At 42.3% G+C, this 6012-nt stretch overlaps 1 long non-coding RNA gene across 1 annotated transcript; it reads right to left on the bottom strand.

Moving 5' to 3' along the window:
• Positions 1–2180: 2180 nt before the first annotated feature.
• On the bottom strand, positions 2181–4538 carry LOC144455601 (uncharacterized). Its single transcript, XR_013484323.1, has 2 exons — positions 4123–4538; positions 2181–2378 (listed from the first exon to the last, which is right to left on the bottom strand). It is a non-coding gene; the product is annotated as an uncharacterized LOC144455601 (long non-coding RNA).
• Between the last annotated feature and the right edge of the window lie 1474 nt (positions 4539–6012).

The following is a 6012-nucleotide window of genomic DNA, read 5'->3' as shown; positions in this document are numbered from 1 at the left end:
GAGATTGGGGTGGAGATAAGGGATTGTCAGGGCAGAGATTACCCCAAAGCCAACTCCTTTTCTTCTCAGCTGCTTAACACCTGTGTTGCCTCCTTTATCTGGTAGAGTCATATGCTCCCAATCCTACTTTTAACATCCTGTCACTCCATTCCCATCCCAACACAGAGCTACTCTGCCTTCTTCCTTTGAGATGCACAGCTGTCTTACTCACTTTCTCTTCATCAATTAAGTTTTCCCTCCCCAGGCTAATTTCTTGCCCTTAAGCAAGTATTACCCCTAGGGCAAAACTCCAATCACCCTATCCTGGTTTTGGGTTCTGATGCTGGCCCTCAAAGAACTATTAGAAAAGGAAAATTAGGAAAGAACAGGAAGAAGGACCAGATACTGAGCACTATGTTGGTCCAAAGGAAGGAGAGATCATTTCTGGATGAAGCATCAGGGAAAGAGGCTTCATGAAGAAGATGACATGTGAACTGGTTCTTAAAGAATGAGAAGGAAATGGACACTTGGAACTGTAGGAAAGGACATTATGGGCAGAGGAAACAGTATGAGCAAACAGAGATAGGAAAGCATTGGAGTAGTATAGCATAATAAGCAAAATACAGGACTCATACAACAGAGTCATGTTTAAGGAGATGAAATATGTTTTCCAGAATACTCTGACCTACAAAGCCATCAATAATTTGGAGACATTCCTAGGCCTCCATTTCCTATAAAAATATGTGCCTATTGGCTCAGGTGATTGTGTCATGGGAAGATAACAGGAAAAGGATTACAGGATGGGAAAAAACATTTTTATAAGCTCCTGCTATGTGCCAGACACAGTGCAGAGAGGTTTGACAAATATTATCTCATTTGATCTTCACAACAGCCCTGAGATAGAGGTGATATTCTTATCCTCATTTTACAGTTGAGGAAACTAAGGCAGACAGAGATTAAATGAATTACCAAGGGTCACACAGCTAGTGAGGTTGGATTTGAACTCAGGGCTTCCTGACTCTAGGCCAGGGGTGGGAAACCTGCAGCCTTAAGGCCACATGTGGCCACAGGCTCCTCACCTCTGCCCTAAGCCCAGCACTCTATCCATTTAGGATAGGCAATAGCCTCCTAAGTAATCTCCAGGCATCTTCTCTTGTTTATTGAATCCTTCCTCTGATATCTACGATGGAGATCTGAGTATGTGACTTCTCTACTCAAAAGCTTCAGTGGCTGCTACCCTTTACCTTTACACAAAGTACAAACTCCTCTATTTGGCGCTGAAAGCCCTATACAGCCCAGCTCCAGCCTGTGTTTCCAGGCTGATTCCCCCTAACTCACCCTCATGTTTTCTACACTCCAGACAGACTGGCTGGCCTATTTTCTATTTCCAGCTCTAGCCCCTGTGTCTTTGAGGTGGTTGGTTGTTCCCCATCCTTGGACTGTTCTCCCTCTTCATCTGTCTCCTGGAACGTTTAGCTCCTTCAAGGTTCAGCTCAAGGACATCTTCCCCCCACTCTCAATCATTATGTATTTATGTTATATATTTCATATATATTTATATATTTGTATTAATATAGAATTTATATTTATTTAAGTATATATTGTATATTAATATATTTAATATATAATAATATAAATACATATAATAATATATATTTATATATTTCACTTGTGAATACAACATACCTCCATAATGGAATGGAAGCTTCTGGAAGGCAGGGACTGTCTCACTTTTGTCTTCATCTCTCCAGCACCTAGTGTACTACCTGACACAGAGCAGGTGCTTCATAAATGCTAGTTTTGTGACTCAGGTTTCTTTGAGCCTCAGTTTCTGCTTTTATCAAATTGAACTTTGGCCCAAATGACCTCTGAAGACCCTCCCAGCTCCCAGCCCTAGGATCCTATTTGCATTTGCCTCCATCACAGATACGTTGCAAAGTGTTTCATAAACCTTCTGCTTCGTAAACCTCCAAACATCCAAGAAATATGAAATTGTATGAATATATGAAGGGATATATAAAATGTCAGCTATAGTCTCAGAAAAACAAAAACAAACAAGATGCCTCCAAAAGGGGCAAACATGAACCAGAGCAGCCTTCATTTCCTTCCCCTCCCTTCTCTTCCCCTTCTCTTTCCTCTCCTTCATAGGCCAATATTTAACTTAAGAACCCTCCTGCACAATTACATCACAGACACGGATCTTAATGCTAACAAGGATGGTGTTTAATGACACAGTACGGTAGTTGGCTGTAGGTGCGCAGACACCTGCTGGCAGCTGGTGGAGAATCATCTACATCTGCAGCAAAGGAGTTTGCTGCCACAGGAGCCCCATCGACTTTCGGCATAACCACAACGTTGTTGGCAGAAACAACTGCAGGCAGTTAGCCCCCTGGTCCGACCTACGGGGAGAGATTTTCACAGTCACTTTCAGCTATCATGGGATACCTCTAAGCAGCACTGGAATTTGATTCACAGATTGTCCCACTCCTTTTCCCATTGCCAAAGGCATATCATCCCAATAGCATAGTCAAGGGACTAAATGGGGTGGATCTAGACAATGGCTGATGGGGATGAGGGTGATGCTGACGAAGACAAAGATGGGCTTACATTCACACTTCTATAGTGCTCTCCAGTATTTACCCTCTCCTTCCAATGCCCCTAGAAGAATGCAGGTGGAAACTACCTCCACCTCCTCCTCTCTCTTGAATTTCTCCCTTTCTTAATCCTCTCTCAGGAGACATAGGATGTTTCCAGTTCTCCTGAAGACCAAAGTTGTGATTAGACTACAATAGGCCTGGCAAATCGCCTGGTTTTCAAGCTGATAAGAGAGAGTCACCTACAGTGGTGAGATTGCTGGGGAAGGACTCCTATGTGTGAGGTGTGTGTAGAAGGCTTTGGGGACTGAATGGCCAAGTCTGAGACTGGGTACACCAGAAGATGGGTTTCCTGACTCTGAGTTTAGTTAGCTCTTTCTCTATTGCACTTTGCCATTCCTGATGAAGGGTTGTCTCATATTTGATACCTTTGGAAGTGACTAAGAAAAAAACAGGGAAGGAGTACTGCACTCAGCTAGTGGGGAGAAAGGTTGGGAGCCCTGGGATGCAGTAGTACATGCCAGTCCTTTTCCCAGAAAGTCTGGGATATGAGAACATCTAGAGCTTTGGGTGATTATCCTAAAGAAAGGAAGCTATTGGACAAGCAACTCAATACTCCCTGGGGTACAAATGGAACATCAGGGCTCAGGTGGTCAAGAAACTGCGAAGTACTCTGGGGTTGGGTTAGAGGATAGCTGGGAGAGGGAGACCTTATTCAGTACACACCCTGATTTTGCCACAAAGCAGATGACCACGTAGACTTGATCCCCTCCTAAGTGGGCATCATTTGGGTGAGTGGAGGTGAAAACTAATTACCCAGGACCATTACCTCACTTGAGAATATGCTACAAGCTCTGCTCCCAGGGCACCCTTTACTGCTGAATGTAGAGGCTGTTGAAAGGTGGTAGGGTTTGGTCCCTATAGTAGTAAGTTTAGGACTTATTACCTTCTGCCTAACCCTGAAGAAATAGGGTCACTAGCTTGCTTCCTGACAGGGAGCTCAAAAAGGCCCCTAAGAAGATATCTCCTTTCCCCAACTCTTAACTGGCATCTCACTTCATCTTTTCCTTGCTTTCCCTTGAAGCATGCAAATGAACAGAAAGGAGGTATCCTTGCAAAAGGGGTTCAACTTTTCTCTTAAAGTGTGAGATTTGCCATCCAGCAAAGAAAAACTGTAATTGGGGACAAACCAGAGAGACAGGGGTAGAGTTACAAATCATCATTCCATGGTGGTGCTCTGCCTCTCAGCCTAGAGGAATGAAAGGCAGCATGATACAAGGGAAAGAATCTTGTCTCTGAAGTCAGAGGTCTTGGGTTTAAATCTCACCTCTGAACATTACTTTCTGTGGACAGGTCACAAACCCTAGGGGCCTAAATTTCCTGATCTGTAAAACGAGGGGGTTGGATTTGATCCAAGGTCCCTTCTAGATCTAAAATAATGATCCTGTGTATGAATACCTTACAAACCTGTTTACTCTTCACTTTCTTAGACCCGATCACCCCCATGTCTAAAATCTCCCAACTTGCCCTAGATGCAATGTCCTCTTACCAAAAGTATGACTTGGCAGGAAGAATTTTTGTGGGCCTTCAGAATTCACTTTCACTTGAGTCTGTTTTGCATCTTCAGCCTGAGAATTGAGTCCTATATCATCTGCTGGCTTCTCAGCTGTGGCCTGGGCAGCCAACAAAAGAAGGGCAAAGAGGAGACAGAGGGACTTCATGGTTGCAGCTTGGCTGGGAATTAGTTGTCACCGAAGTTCAGCAGGTACTGAGGTTCTCTGAACACTGCAGACAGAAAGAGTCCATGGTTATATTTATAGAGGATCCTCAGTCTCAGATTCTCAAAGAGGAGGGGTCCTGTCCCTTTGAAGTTCCTTTGATCTGTTCCCACTGCCCTTCTTGGTATATCTGGGCTTGGTTTAGGATGTATGTGTGATAATTCCTCTCACTTCCCATTTGTCTGATTCCTTATCTCAATATGGAGGCACTTCTGTGGGCTCTTTGTTCTTTCTAAGCTGGACACAGGTGCATCCTCTTTTCATGAAATTTGTAGTGCATTAGGTCAAACTTTTGGTCTAATGCCATGTTTACTAGTGAGAGGGTTTGTAGCATGTCCTGGAGAGGATTGTTGGGGAAGTAGGAAAATAATAATAGCTAGCTAGCATTTAATTAGCAATCCAATGTTTCAGAATGCTTTACATATATTTCATTTAATTATAACAACAAATTTGTGATGTAGGTGATATTATTATTCTTAATTTACAGATGAGGAAGAAGCTGAGAGAGATTTAAATACATTGCTTAAGGTCACATAGCTAGTAAGTTTCTGAGTCAGAATTTGAACTCAGGTCTTCCTGACTCTGAATACAACACTACATAGGAAGCTGAGATCTAGGCCTCTGTAAGAGTGGTGATCTTCCTTAAGTCACTAAATCTTCCCCATGTCTGTTTCCTAAACTGTAAAGTGAGTATAGTTTTACCTGTCAGTCTGCCTGACATGAGGAGGTAGTAGAAAATGGGTTATGGAGATCAAATAAGATAATGGTTGTAAACATTTTGACAAGTGTAAATTATTATGCAAATGACATTGGAGCCATCTCTGTCAATCTGTTTCACTTTGTATGATGTTTCAGGCTAGTTAGCCCATGAGGTGCTTTCCACCTCTGTAAAAGGAGGGGATTAGAATAGGTGATTTCTAAGAGCCCTGCTAGCAGTAACAGTCCAAGATTCAGCTCTAATATTCTGAGCTTGTTGGCTCAGAAGTTTGATTTTATTAGCTGACCTGGGAAGGATCAGGCTCTGGTTAACTGAATTATACTGTGTAACCACAGGCAGTTTTTAAAAATTCAGCAGACATTACTCCCTATTAAATGCCTAGAGAGAGGAACCGTGACACAATTAAAATAGTGTTATACTCAGAGCCAGGATAACCTAGATTCAAGTTGTATCTCTGACACTCACAAGCAGTATTTTAAAGGGATATAGGAACTATATATGGTGGAGGCAGGAAGGCAACGAATATTGACTATGTGGGAAAGCTATTGCAAAGGCATGAAGATTCAGAGTGTTGAGTTCAAGGATCAAAAGAAGGCTAGTTTCCCTGTATTACAGAGTGCAGAAAGGGGAGTAATATTCAATGAGACTGAAAAGATAGATTGGGTCCAGGTCATTTAGGGCATTAAAGAATAAACAAAGAAGTTTATATTTTATTCCAAAGGCAATAGAAAACCATTGTAGTGATTGAGTAGTGGAACTACATGGTCAGATCTGCTCTTAAAGAAGATTACTTTGGCATTGGTGTGTCAAATAGACTAGATGGTGAGATTTGAGACAGAATGAATCATTAGGAAGCTGTTGTAACAAGATAAGAGGTGATGACGGCTAAACCAAGATAGCAATTGTATGAATGGAGAGAAGGGGTCAGAGAACAAGAGATGTT

The sequence above is a fragment of the Phascolarctos cinereus genome, unplaced genomic scaffold (genome assembly GCF_003287225.1).
Source record: "Phascolarctos cinereus isolate Bilbo 61053 unplaced genomic scaffold, phaCin_HiC Scaffold_2;HRSCAF=192, whole genome shotgun sequence".
Taxonomy (NCBI): domain Eukaryota; kingdom Metazoa; phylum Chordata; class Mammalia; order Diprotodontia; family Phascolarctidae; genus Phascolarctos; species Phascolarctos cinereus.
This window is presented reverse-complemented; position numbering and strand designations above follow the sequence as displayed.